This window comes from Anomaloglossus baeobatrachus, chromosome 6, assembly GCF_048569485.1.
Source record: "Anomaloglossus baeobatrachus isolate aAnoBae1 chromosome 6, aAnoBae1.hap1, whole genome shotgun sequence".
Classification (NCBI taxonomy): domain Eukaryota; kingdom Metazoa; phylum Chordata; class Amphibia; order Anura; family Aromobatidae; genus Anomaloglossus; species Anomaloglossus baeobatrachus.
This window is the reverse complement of record NC_134358.1, coordinates 143691-156518: the sequence shown is the minus strand read 5'-3', so window position 1 is coordinate 156518 and position 12828 is coordinate 143691. Positions and strand designations below refer to the sequence as shown.

Here is a 12828-nt window from a genome sequence, read left to right as displayed (position 1 = left end):
TGGTGTTACATAGGACTGCAGGTGACATCTACTACATTATCTGTACTCAGACAGCCGGAAGGAAGACTTCTGAAAGCCTGTCTTCTTCATTGTGAGCGTGAGTGAGCAAAGTGTGAGCAAAAGTAAGTGTGAGTAGAATTGTTTGTATTTAGTTGTTTAATTACTTAACATTTGTTTAGTGCTATCCCCATTAGAAAATGTGCTCCACTATTGCTAATGCGATCCAGTGTACATCTTGTCTCATGTATGCAGTCCTTGAAAAGCCGTTCGAGGGTGCATACTGTTGGAGGGTGCATACTGTTGGAGGGTGCATACTGTTGGAGGGTGCATACTGTTGTTGGAGGGTGCATACTGCTGTTGGAGGGTGCATACTGCTGTTGGAGGGTGCATACTGCTGTTGGAGGGTGCATACTGCTGTTGGAGGGTGCATACTGCTGTTGGAGGGTGCATACTGCTGTTGGAGGGTGCATACTGTTGTTGGAGGGTGCATACTGTTGTTGGAGGGTGCATACTGTTGTTGGAGGGTGCATACTGTTGTTGGAGGGTGCATACTGTTGTTGGAGGGTGCATACTGTTGTTGGAGGGTGCATACTGTTGTTGGAGGGTGCATACTGTTGTTGGAGGGTGCATACTGTTGTTGGAGGGTGCATACTGCTGTTGGAGGGTGCATACTGCTGTTGGAGGGTGCATACTGCTGTTGGAGGGTGCATACTGCTGTTGGAGGGTGCATACTGTTGTTGGAGGGTGCATACTGTTGTTGGAGGGTGCATACTGTTGTTGGAGGGTGCATACTGTTGTTGGAGGGTGCATACTGTTGTTGGAGGGTGCATACTGTTGTTGGAGGGTGCATACTGTTGTTGGAGGGTGCATACTGTTGTTGGAGGGTGCATACTGTTGTTGGAGGGTGCATACTGTTGTTGGAGGGTGCATACTGTTGTTGGAGGGTGCATACTGCTGTTGGAGGGTGCATACTGTTGGAGGGTGCATACTGCTGTTGGAGGGTGCATACTGCTGTTGGAGGGTGCATACTGCTGTTGGAGGGTGCATACTGCTGTTGGAGGGTGCATACTGCTGTTGGAGGGTGCATACTGTTGTTGGAGGGTGCATACTGTTGTTGGAGGGTGCATACTGTTGTTGGAGGGTGCATACTGTTGTTGGAGGGTGCATACTGTTGTTGGAGGGTGCATACTGTTGTTGGAGGGTGCATACTGTTGTTGGAGGGTGCATACTGCTGTTGGAGGGTGCATACTGCTGTTGGAGGGTGCATACTGCTGTTGGAGGGTGCATACTGCTGTTGGAGGGTGCATACTGCTGTTGGAGGGTGCATACTGTTGTTGGAGGGTGCATACTGTTGTTGGAGGGTGCATACTGTTGTTGGAGGGTGCATACTGTTGTTGGAGGGTGCATACTGTTGTTGGAGGGTGCATACTGTTGTTGGAGGGTGCATACTGCTGTTGGAGGGTGCATACTGTTGTTCGAGATGTGCGCAAGTTGCACATTTGGAAGCCCAGATACTGGATGTAAATGAGCAGCTGGCAACTCTGAGATGCATTAGCAATATGGAAAGGAGTGTGCTGCTCACTGAGCAGCAGCTTGCTGGGTCAGATGTGGGGGAGGATCGTAGTAGGGAGCGGCAGGACGGTGAGGTAGGTAGCTGGGTGACAGTTAGAAAGGGGGGTAAAGGGAAAAGTGCTAGGAAGGCTAGTCCTGAACTGACACACCCCAATAGGTTTGCAAACTTGGCAGATGAGGGGGATGTCATTACAGGGGTAGCATTGCTGCAGCAAGGCATGACCTCTGAATGCCAGAGGAGTGTCTGCTCCAGTAAGGGGGGGAATAGGAGTGCAGGGCAGGCAAGACAGGTACTGGTAGTGGGGGACTCAATTATTAGGGGGACAGATAGGGCAATCTGTCACAAAGACAGGGATCGCCGAACAGTGTGTTGTCTTCCTGGCGCTCGAGTTCGGCACATCGCTGATCGGGTTGACAGATTACTGGGAGGGGCTGGGGAGGACCCAGCGGTCATTGTACACATTGGCACAAATGACAAAGTTAGAGGGAGGTGGAAGGTCCTTAAAGATGATTTCAGGGAATTAGGTTGTAAGCTTAAAGCATGGACCTCAAAGGTGGTATTTTCGGAAATACTTCCTGTGCCACGAGCCACACCAGAGAGGCAAAGAGAGATCAGGGAGGTTAACAGGTGGCTCAGGAATTGGTGTAGGAAAGAGGGTTTTGGGTTCCTGGAGAATTGGGCCGACTTTTCAGTTGGCTACAGATTCTATGCTAGGGATGGGCTGCATCTTAATGGGGAAGGTGCAGCTCTGCTGGGGCAGAAAATGGCTAGAAGGTTGGAGGAGTGTTTAAACTAGGAATGGGGGGCGAGGGTATTCACTTTATAGAAGGGGAATGTAGTGCAGATAGTGACCAGGGCACAAGTAATGAAATTGGGGGTGGTACGGGGGGAAGGGTTAGGACAGTCAATACAGTAAGCAGGAATACAGGTACAGAGTCATACGTAACGTGCATGTACACTAATGCCCGAAGCCTCACAAATAAGGTGGAGGAATTAGAATTAATATTGTTGGAAGAAAATGATGATATAGTGGGGATATCAGAGACATGGCTGGATGAGAGCTATGACTGGGCTGTTAATTTACAGGGTTATAGCCTATTCAGGAATGACCGTACAAATAAGCGAGGGGGAGGTGTGTGTCTATATGTAACATCATCCTTAAAACCCATCCTGCGTGACAACATATGTGAGGGTACTGAGAATGTAGAGTCCCTATGGGTGGAGATAAGGGGGGGGGGAATGAATAATAAAATACTGATAGGGGTGTGTTATAAGACGCCGAATATTATGGAAGAGGTAGAGAATCTCCTCATAAAGCAAATTGATAAAGCAGCGAGTCTCGGAGAGGTAATTATTATGGGGGACTTTAACTATCCTGATATAAATTGGGGAACAGAAACTTGCAGTTCCAGCAAAGGAAATAGATTTTTGATAACAATGAAAGATAATTACCTTTCACAAATGGTACAGGACCCCACAAGAGGGGGAGCACTACTAGACCTTGTACTAACCAATAGGCCAGACCGCATATCAAATATACAAGTTGGGGGTTACTTGGGGAATAGTGATCACAAAATAATAAGTTTTCATGTATTCTTTAGTAAGATGTATAGTAGAGGGGCTACAAGGACACTAAACTTCAGGAAAGCAAATTTTAAACGGTTGAGAGATGATCTTAGTGCAATAAACTGGGATGATGTACTAAGTAATAAAAGTACACAAAGCAAATGGGAGACTTTTATGAGCATCCTGAATAGGGCTTGTGCAGAAAATATACCCTATGGGAACAAACATGCTAGAAATAGGAGGAAACCCCTATGGCTAAATAGAGCTGTAAGGGAAGCAATAAAAGAAAAACAGAAAGCCTTAAAAGAATTAAAGAGGGTAGGTAGTGATGAGGCATTATATAATTATAGAAAATTAAATAAAATATGTAAAAAGCAAATTAAGTTAGCTAAGTTTGAGACAGAGAGACTCATTGCGAGAGAAAGTAAAAATAATCCTAAAATATTCTTTAACTACATAAACAGTAAAAAACTGAAAAGCGATAGTGTTGGCCCCCTTAAAAATAGTCTTGGTGAAATGGTGGAGGGGGATGAGGGTAAAGCCAACCTGCTGAATGACTTTTTTTCTACAGTTTTTATACAAGAAAATGCCATGGCAGATGACATGACCAGTGATACCATAAATTCACCCTTGAATATTACCTGCTTAACCCAGCAGGAAGTACGCCGCCGCCTCGAAATCACTAAGGTTGACAAATCTCCGGGCCCGGATGGCTACACCCCAGAGTACTACAGGAATTGAGTTCTGTGATAGATAGACCATTATATTTAATCTTCTCAGATTCCTTAATAACAGGGTCGGTACCGCAGGACTGGCGCATAGCAAATGTGGTGCCAATATTCAAAAAGGGGACAAAAACTGAGCCGGGAAATTATAGGCCGGTAAGTTTAACCTCTACGGTTGGTAAAATCCTTGAGGGTTTCTTGAGAGATGCTATACTGGAGTATCTCAAGAAAAATAACCTTATGACAGAGTATCAACATGGGTTTATGAGGGATCGATCCTGTCAAACTAATTTGATCAGCTTCTATGAAGAGGTAAGTTCAAGCCTGGACCAGGGAAATGCAGTGGATGTTGTGTATATGGACTTTTCAAAAGCTTTTGATACGGTGCCACACAAAAGGTTGGTACATAAAATGAGAATAATGGGGATAGGGGAAAATATGTGTAACTGGGTTAAAAACTGGCTCAGTGATAGGAAACAAAGGGTGGTTATTAATGGTACGTACTCGGACTGGGTCTCAGTTCATAGTGGGGTACCACAGGGGTCAGTATTGGGCCCGCTTCTTTTCAACATATTTATAAATGACCTTGTTGGGGGCATGCGGAGTAGAATTTCAATATTTGCAGATGATACTAAACTCTGCAGGGTAATCAATACAGAGGAGGATAATTTTATATTACAGGGAGATTTATGTAAATTGGAGGATTGGGCTGAGAAGTGGCAATTGAAGTTTAATGTAGATAAATGTAAGGTCATGCACTTGGGTAGAGGAAATAACATTTATGATTATGTACTTAATTGTAGAACACTGGGTAAAACAGACACAGAAAAGACTTGGGTGTATGGGTGGATGGTAAACTTCACTTTAGTGGACAGTGTCAGGCAGCTGCTGCCAGGGCTAATAAAATAATGGGATGTATTAAAAGAGGTATAAGTGTTCATGAAAAAAATATAGTTCTACCTCTGTACAAGTCACTAGTGCGACCGCACTTATATACTGTGTACAATTCTGGTCACCGATATATAAGAAGGACATAGCTGAACTGGAGAGGGTGCAGAGAAGAGCCACCAAGATTATTAGAGGAATGGGTGGGCTGCAATACCAAGACAGGAAAAACGAAGGCTTAGGGGGGATCTAATCACAATGCATAAATATGTGAGGGGACAGTACAGAGACCTTTCCAAAGATCTTTTTACACCTAGGCCTGCGACTGGAACACGGGGGCATCCGCTACGTCTTGAGGAAAGAAGGTTTAATCATAATCACAGACGAGGATTCTTTACTGTACGAGCAGTGAGACTATGGAACTCTCTGCCGCATGATGTTGTAATGAGTGATTCACTACTAACATTAAGCAGAGCCTGGACGCCTTTCTTGAAAAATTTAATATTACCAGTTATGTATATTAGATTTTATGACAGGGTATTGATCCAGGGAACTAGTCTGATTGCCGGATGTGGAGTCAGGAAGGACATTTTTTCCCCATTGGAACTTGTTTGCCACATTGGGTTTTTTGCCTTCCTCTGGATCAACATGTTAGGCTACGGGTTGAACTAGATGGACTTAGAGTCTCCCTTCAACCTTAAAAACTATGATACTATGATACTAGATATCACTGTATTATCTGTGGTGTTACATAGGACTGCAGGTGACACCTACTACATTATCTGTACTCAGATATCACTGTATTATCTGTGGTGTTACATAGGACTGCAGGTGACAGCTACTACATTATCTGTACTCAGAGATATCACTGTTATCTGTGGTGTTACATAGGACTGCAGGTGACATCTACTACATTATCTGTACTCAGAGATATCACTGTGTTATCTGTGGTGTTACATAGGACTGCAGGTTGGTGTCCTTGTGTTCTGGATGTTTTTAAAGGCCGCTTTATATGCTGCGATATCGGTACCGATATCACTAGTGTGGGTACCCGCCCCCATCGTTTGTGCGACACGGGCATATTGCTGCCCGTGGCGCACAAAATCGCGCAAACCCGTCACACTACTTACATAGCGACGTCGCTGTTGCCGGTGAATCACCTCCTTTCTAAGGGGGCGGTGCGTTCGGCGTCATAGCGACGCCACTAAGCGGCCGCCCAATCAAAGTGGAGGGGCAGAGATGAGCGGGACAAACATCCCGCCCAGCTCCTTCCTTCCCCATTGCTGGCGTGTGGCCGGTAAGATGTTCGTTGCTCCTGCGGTGTTACACACAGCGATGTGCGCTGCCGCAGGAACGAGGAACAACATCGTATCTGCAGCAGCAACGATAATTGGGAATATAATTGGGAATAGGGGGGCATGTAAACGATTAGCGATTTTGAATGTTTTTGCAACGATTCAAAATCGCTAATAGCTGTCACACGCAACGACATCGCTAACGCGGCCGGATGTGCGTCACAAATTCCGTGACCCCGACGATATCGCTTTAGCAATGTAGCGTGTAAAGCGGCCTTTAGTTGAGGTGATTGGCGTCCATTGTTTATCTTGATACATACACAGCTGGCGGCTCGATCTTGTCGCCTCGGACTGGAGATGATAAGTTGTGAAACTGAAAATCATAAATTCGTAACATCTCAAAAATCCTTTATTTGGTAGAAAGCACAAAAACACCCTCTTCACCACTTTTTAATAACCCCTAAACACCCCTACAGGTCCAACATAATTCATACAAGGTCCCACAGCGATTCCAGCTCTGCTACATCTCAGTCATAGCATTTTCTGTAAAAAGGTAAAAAAAGAATAACACACATACAATTTATGACAACATCCCACAACGGGAGGCACATTGCTTAAACGTTACTAACGGTTTACGGTTACGGTTTCCGCTCTCTCCCACCCAAGCAACCTGGCCCTGATGCTGCCCCTAAAACCCAGGCAGCACCCCTTGACCCAAGTCCTGCACAAGTCACCCGAGCGGGATCTGTCCTTCCCCTCCAGAGGGTAGCCACTGGTTCCTGTGGTGGCTGGGCCCCAGCCTGCTCTGCTGAGGGCCCTCCCTCCAACCTGCCTCTCCGGAGGCGGCAACTGCGGAAACGGTAACGGTAAAACAACTTATTTACAAGCCACTTAATGTTTGTGGTTGCCCTGCAAGTTCACAGGCTTGTCCATGGATAGTTCCCATGCCAAACTTTGTAAACTGTCCCCACGGGGACAACGGTGCCGGCAACGGCCGGTTTCAATCACAGAGAATCAGATGACTTTTCGGTTATCAATTTTTCATCATTTGTAAACTTTTCAAACAAACACACACTGACTTCCTGATCCCCTCTTTAAAGGACGGTCTCCCTGTACCTAAGTGGGGGGTCTACCTAGGTTGGAATGGGTGGACCTCCGGGGTCCGGTGTCAATGGGGCTAGGCAGTGGGGCAGAGGGAACAATTGGTTCCTCCTCCCGGCTATCGTGTGGGGCAGGCGGAGGCATAGGGGAGTTGGACACAGGTTCATCCCTGAGCACTGGCACTGGTTCTGGCTCACGGTTGACTGCTTCCACCACTTCTTCATCAACCGGTTGTGGGAACAGTCTCACTGGAAGAATCACTGCGCCGTTCTGTGTAGGCCAGTCTGCTGGAAAGTCACCCATCACAGTGTGGATCACCTCTTCTGCCTTCTCTGCTGGTGGAGGGACTGGTACTTCTGCCATCGCCCTTAATGCTGGTGGGCACCTTTTCAGATGGTCCCGGGAAACTGTGGCCAAAGTGCCTCCCTGGTCACGACTGATTTGGTAGGCCTTCCCATCTTCCCATCCTGTGGGCTGTATGACGTACGGGTTCTGTTGCCATTGGTCATCCAGCTTGTGGGTTCTCCTTTTCCGTTTCAGTACAACATCTCCGGGCTGAAAAGGGGCAGCAGACGCCTTTTGATTAAAGTGCTGCTCCTGCAGCTCCCGACTCCGACCCAAGTTCTTCTCGACATATTCTTGAATCTGCCGGTATTGTGCTCTCCGCCGAGTTTCCCATTCAGCTGTCGAGGGGAGTGCTTCTGGGGTCTCCAACCCCATTTCCAGGTCCACCGGCAGGCGGCCAGGGCGAGCCCTCATCAGATATGCTGGGGTGCACTTTGTGGAACTGGACGGGATATTGTTGTACATATCGACCAAGTCGGGTAGCTTTTCCGGCCACAGGTTCCGCTCTTCCAGCGGTAACGTCTTGAGGAGTCCCAGGACCAAGTGGTTCATCTTCTCACACATGCCGTTTGTCTGGGCATGGTAAGGGGTGGTCCGGATCTTCTTACAGCCGTACAGCTGGCAGAACTCGTGGAACACCTCTGCTTCAAAAGCCGGGCCTTGGTCAGTAAGCACCTTTTCGGGACATCCATGCAGTCGGCAGAAATAAGCCTGGAACGCTCGAGCGGCTGTTCGACCAGTTAAGTCCTTGACGGGGACAACCACCATGAATCTTGAATAGTGGTCTACGATGGTCAACGCGTAGGCGTACCCACTTCGGCTGGGGGTGAGCTTGACATGGTCTAAGGCGACCAGTTCCAGCGGCTGATGTGTGATGATCGGGTGTAGGGGCGCCCTCTAGCTGATCTCGTCCTTCCTCCTCAGCGTGCAAGGACCACACTCCCGACACCAGGCTTCTACCGATTCCCGCATCCCACTTCAGTAGAACCGCTCTCTCAACAGCATCTCTACAGCTTCCCTTGATGTAGGTACAGCCGTTTCCGTTCTTTCCACAAGCGCTGGGCTTCAGCTGGGGCGGCAGGGTCCATTCCAACAGCACCTTGTTCCACCAGGGTCTTGACGAGGCGGACAGCCGGCGCCTGGTTTTGAGCTTCCTGCCACTCTTGACTGGTCCGTGGTCCAAATCCACCCGTTGTTGGTGTACCTGTACCCTTTCAGTTCTTTACTGTACGAGCAGTGAGACTATGGAACTCTCTGCTGCATGAGGTTGTAATGAGTGATTCACTACTAACATTTAAGCAGAGCCTGGACGCCTTTCTTGAAAAATATAATATTACCAGTTATGTATATTAGATTTTATGACAGGGTGTTGATCCAGGGAACTAGTCTGATTGCTGTATGTGGACGAAGGAAGGAATTTTTTTCCCCATTGGAGCTTATTTGACACATTGGGTTTTTTTTTTGCCTTCCTCTGGATCAACATGTTAGGCTACGGGTTGAACTAGATGGACTTAGGCGGGCTTTGCACACTACGACATCGCAGGTGCGATGTCGGTGGGGTCAAATTGAAAGTGACGCACATCCGACATCGCATGCGACATCGCAGTGTGTAAAGCCTAGATGATACGATTAACGAGCGCAAAAGCGTCGTTATCGTATCATTGCTGCAGCGTTGGCGTAATCCATAATTACGCTGACGCGACGGTCCGATGTTGTTCCTCGCTCCTGCGGTAGCACACATCGCTGTGTGTGAAGCCGCAGGAGCGAGGAACATCTCCTACCGGCGTCACCGCGGCTTCCATAGGATATGCGGAAGGAAGGAGGTGGGCGGGATGTTTACATCCTGCTCATCTCCGCCCCTCCGCCGCTATTGGCCGCCTGCCGTGTGACGTCGCTATGACGCTGCACGACTCGCCCCCTTAGGAAGGAGGCGGGTCGCCGGCCAGAGCGACGGTCGCAGGGCAGGTGAGTGCATGTGAAGCTGGCATAGCGATAATGTTCGCTACGCCAGCTATCACAAGATATCGTACCTGCGACGGGGGTGGGGACTATCACGTGCGACATCTCAGCAGCGGCTTGCGATGTCGCAACGTGCAAAGCCGCCCTAAGAGTCTCCCTTCAACCTTAAAAACTATGAAACTCTTGAATGCTCTGTTTCTCTTGGTTGAGCACGCTGGGTCCATGCCCTTTTGGTGTTGCTGGTTGGTCTGAAGCCTTGTCCCTTGGCACTGTGTGTAACTTGGTGGATCCCTTTCGCCTAAGACTACTCGGGTCCCGCTCACCTGCGTGGCTAGCAAGGTGAGCCTGCTCTCAGGGTTCACGCTTGGGATTTTCTGGACGATTTTGGGAAGTCCTATCCCTTTCGTTGCGCTAGTACCCTGATTCTGGAGAGGGTGGGGAACGGTTCCTGAAAATTCCGTTCCCGTCAGGTGAATTACTGGGCTACGTGAAGCTTCTTCCCAGCCTAGGGTCCGCGTACCCCCGTCTTGCCCTGGTCCCTGCCCGGTTGTAGCACAAGGCAGCCAGCCTGCTCTCTGTAGCAGCACCGTACCCCCTGTCACTACCCCCTGCGACCGGGGTTCCAGCTCCTTCTGGCCAGGCCAACGTCTGGCACCTGGGACGGGTACAGGAGCCCAGCTCCACAGCGTGATCTGCACTGTCACTGGTGCTCACTGCTCAACTCTACTCAACTCAACTGACATCTCTGCCCACCCTCTACCATCCCCCCCATCTGGGTAGCCCTATTCCCCTCAGGCTGCCCAATGGGTGTCTGGTGGGTGTGGTGCAGAGTGTTCCTCAGGATTTGTGTACACCTGTTGGTAGCAACACCAAATTGACAGGACCCGTAACCAAGGATGAGCGGGTACCATGCAGAAGGGCAGATTGCATAGCATCCTTGTGACGACCTGATAGGCTAGGGCAGTCATGGCGAACCTTTCACAGGCCGAGTGCCCAAATTGTAGCCCTAAACCCATTTTTTTTTTTCCGAAGTGCCAACCAATCCTATCATGTAAATAATTGATTTTAATCCTACCTTTGCAGCCTTCTCTTCTCTCCAGCAGGGGGCATCACGCTCATGCTTACCACACATTGAAGCTGAGCCCCTGCCCTTTCCAGACACAGCAGTTGGATTGATGTTTCTGGAATAAAAATTGCAGCATATTAGACAGAGATTTTCGCACAGGATGCAATCAGATGTCACCCTGTAATCCACATCTACATTTCAAAGTCTGAACATCTTGAAATCCCATAAAGACGTACGAGTTGCTCCCCTCCCCTTTCACTGTGTAGTTATGTCCCCCTTCCTGGCCACTTCCTGGTAAACATGTCCCCCATCCTGATATATATTTCCTTCATTCTGGTATATTTGTCCACATCATGGCCCCATCCTGGTAAATGTACCCCATTCCTGGTAAATGTACCCCATCCTGGTAAATGTACCCCATCATTGTAAATGTATCCCATCCTGGAATGTTCCCCCATGCTGTTAAATGACCCCATCCTGATATATGTACCTCATCCAGGCATGTTCCCTTATCCTGGTAAATGTCCCCTTTCCTGATAAATGTACCCCATCCTGGCATGTTTCCCCCCCCATCCTTTCATGGTTCCCCCCATCCTTTCATGGTTCCCCCCCATCCTTTCATGGTTCCCCCCATCCTTTCATGTTTCCCCCCATTCTTTCATGTTTCCCCCCATTCTGGTAAATGTATCCCCCATACTGGTAAATGTACCCCTTCCTGACATGTTTCCCTTACTGCTAAATGTACCCCATCCTTGCAGTCATGTTCCCCCCCCCATCCTTGCATTCATGTTTCCCCCCCCATCCTTGCAGTCATGTTTCCATGTTTCCCCCCCATCCTTGCAGTCATGTTTCCCCCCCATCCTTGCAGTCATGTTTCCCCCCCATCCTTGCAGTCATGTTTCCCCCCCATCCTTGCAGCCATGTTTCCCCCATCTTTGCAGCCATGTTTCCCCCATCTTTGCAGCCATGTTTCCCCCATCTTTGCAGCCATTTCTCTCCCTCTTTGCAAATTTCTCTCCAACTTTGCAAATTTCTCTCCCTCTTTGCATGTTTCCCCCATCCTTGCAGCCATGTTTGGCACTTCTTCTGTATGCCCCGTGCTCTGTATGCCCCGTGCTCTGTATGCCCCGTGCTCTGTATGCCCCGTGCTCTGAATGGCCTGTGCTCTGAATGGCCTGTGCTCTGTTTGTATATGCCCCGTGCTCTGCCCCGTGCTCCCCATGTTTGCCCCGTGCTCCCCATGTTTGCCCCGTGCTCCCCATGTTTCCCCCGTGCGCTCCATGTCCCCCCCCCCCCCCCCGTGCTGGCTCTGTCCCCCGTGATCCCCATGTTTTCCCCCGTGCTGGCTCTGTCCCCCGTGATCCCCATGTTTTCCCCCGTGCTGGCTCTGTCCCCCGTGATCCCCATGTTCCCCCCCTCCGTGCTGGCTCTGTCCCCCGTGCTCCATGTTTGCCCCGTGCTGGCTCTGTCCCCCGTGCTCCATGTTTCCCCCCCATGCTGGCTCTGTCCCCCGTGCTCCCCAGGTTTCCCCCGTGCGCTCCATGTCCCCCCCCCCGTGCTGGCTCTGTCCCCCGTGCGCCCCATGTTTCCCCCGTGCGCTCCATGTCCCCCCCCCCTCCCGTGTTGGCTCTGTTCCCTGTGCTCCCCATGTTTCCCCCGTGCTGGCTCTGTCCCCCATGCTCCCCATGTTTCCCCTGTGCGCTCCATGTCCCCCCCCGGTGCTGGCTCTGTCCCCCGTGCTCCCCATGTTCCCCCCCCCCCCGTGCTGGCTCTGTCCCCCGTGCTTCCCCTGTGCTGGCTCTGTCCCCCATGTTTCCCCTGTGCGCTCCATGTTCCCCTCCCGTGCTGGCTCTGTCCCCCGTGCTCCCCATGTTTCCCCTGTGCGCTCCATGTTCCCCCCCCCCGGTGCTGGCTCTGTCCCCCGTGCTCCCCATGTTCCCCCCCCCCCCCGTGCTGGCTCTGTCCCCCGTGCTTCCCCTGTGCTGGCTCTGTCCCCCGTGCTCCCCATGTTTCCCCTGTGCGCTCCATGTTCCCCTCCCGTGCTGGCTCTGTCCCCCGTGCTCCCCATGTTTCCCCTGTGCGCTCCATGTTCCCCCCGGTGCTGGCTCTGTCCCCCGTGCTCCCCATGTTTCCCCCGTGCTGGCTCTGTCCCCCGTGCTCCCCATGTCCCCCCCCCCCGTGCTGGCTCTGTCCCCCGTGCTTCCCCCGTGCTGGCTCTGTCCCCCGTGCTCCCCATGTTTCCCCCGTGCGCTCCATGTTCCCCTCCCGTGCTGGCTCTGTCCCCCGTGCTCCCCATGTTTCCCCCGTGCTCCC

The 12828-nt window shown here is 50.4% G+C and overlaps 2 protein-coding genes across 5 annotated transcripts in view; one reads left to right on the top strand and one right to left on the bottom strand.

Moving 5' to 3' along the window:
- OPLAH (5-oxoprolinase, ATP-hydrolysing) overlaps window positions 1-12828 on the top strand; it is a gene marked incomplete at its 3' end in the record, with an annotated part of 146570 nt that overhangs the window by 1235 nt on the left and 132507 nt on the right. The window lies entirely within an intron of this gene.
- LOC142316897 (uncharacterized) overlaps window positions 1-12828 on the bottom strand; it is a 174549-nt gene that overhangs the window by 101697 nt on the left and 60024 nt on the right. The window lies entirely within an intron of this gene.